Here is a 1663-nt window from a genome sequence, read left to right as displayed (position 1 = left end):
CCTCTCTCTTCAAAGGACACTGGTGATTGCATTTAGGATTCACCTTGATAATCCAGGATAATCTCCCCATCTCAAAATCCTTCCATTTAATTGCATCTGCAAAGACTAACCATGTGCGGTAACATTCACAGGAGCTAAGGATTAGAACCTAGTATCTTTGGGGCCCATGGTTCACCTACTACAGGCCTATAAAGTCAACATAGTTTAGTCAGGGCTGCCTCTAGTCAGCCTGTGGGCATGGCCCTCTCCTGTGGCCAGTGGACGGCACATGGCCTCTCGCTTTATAAACCAGCATATCCTGGGAAGGGAATCCTTCTGCCAGGATCCCTGGAGAGAAGTGAAGCAGGGTGTGCAATGGAGGTGGCAGGATATGGAAACTCCAGCACCTTGGGGAGGACAAGGTGTCAAGAGAGGGCCCTCTCCCCTATTGGATGCTGACTCTAAATCTGATTTGAATTCTCATTTAACTCATCCCATGTTCACCAGATACTCAGACCAGAGCCAGCCCTTGTCTTCAGGAAGCTCGAAGTCTTAACCCCAGAAGCAAGCACTGTGGTCTTCAATGGGCTGTTAGTGCAGGTGTGGAGACCCAGGGATGGGCCGGGGTGGGGGCGTTCATCTTTGCCTGGAACCGGCTGAGCACAAGGGTTTCACATGTCCTCAGTCCTCTGCCCCCAGCATCTTCCTGTCCGGATTTCGTCACTTTGAGTCTCTTCCTCTTGGCACTTTAAAAGTGAAATAACACCATTTCACCTTCTCTTAGCACAGGAAGTGCTTCTCCCAAGTGGGGCCCTTTCTGTGCCTGTACAGCTGGCTCGTGGGGAACCAGGGCCCTGGACCCTTGGAGTCAGGCAGTGTATTTATTATTCACTCAGTATATATCAAGCGCTTATTCCACAAGCAGATCTGAGTAAGGCATAGGAATAGATAGCCAGTCTTGCCTTCTCAGCACCAACTGGGGCAAGTGTCCTCCTTAAAGTGGGGAAAAAAAAAAAAAAAGCTTCTGCCATGAAATTTCAGAGAATCTTCTAATCTCAATTTTGCCTTTTTCAAGCTGTGTGACTTTAAGCAAATCACTTAAAAACTCTACAAACCTGTTTCCAGACATGCTTTTTTTTTTTTTTTAAGTGTTGTACCTAAGCGAACAATTACACATAAGCCTCCAACAATCATTTTTTTAGGGGAGGGGCGGTCCCCTAAGGGCTAACTACGTGCTACCCCTCCAGGTAGGCCCTAGGCCATCAGGGGTCGTCCTGTCCCCTGCTCCCCACTTCCTCGTGCCCTCTTCAATGCCTTTAAGGTCCTGGCACCCCGGCCCTATGTAGTCAGCTTGCGGAGCACTGGGACGCAGAAGATCGCGGGTGGGGTGAGGCGCGCGAGGCGGCGCTAGGAGAGGTCTCAGGTATTTTCAGCCACCAGACCCAGAGTCAAGTGCGCAGTCAGGCCGGCTTCAGCCAAGTACCCAAGCAGGGAGGGATCGCAGCCCCCTCACCCGCGCCTCCCACGCGCGGATTCTGGTCTGGTTCTGCCCCGCCCGCTGGGCCCACGCGGCGGGCGGGGCGAGCCGGGAGCCTTTGTGTTCAAACCGCCCAATGGGCGGTGGCAGTGGGCGGTGACGCGGGCGGAGTCTGGCCAATGGGTTGCGGCCTGTCAGCGTTGACTG

This window comes from Bos indicus, chromosome 5 (assembly GCF_029378745.1).
Source record: "Bos indicus isolate NIAB-ARS_2022 breed Sahiwal x Tharparkar chromosome 5, NIAB-ARS_B.indTharparkar_mat_pri_1.0, whole genome shotgun sequence".
Taxonomy (NCBI): Eukaryota; Metazoa; Chordata; class Mammalia; order Artiodactyla; family Bovidae; genus Bos; species Bos indicus.
Note: the sequence above shows the minus strand (reverse complement) of the source record.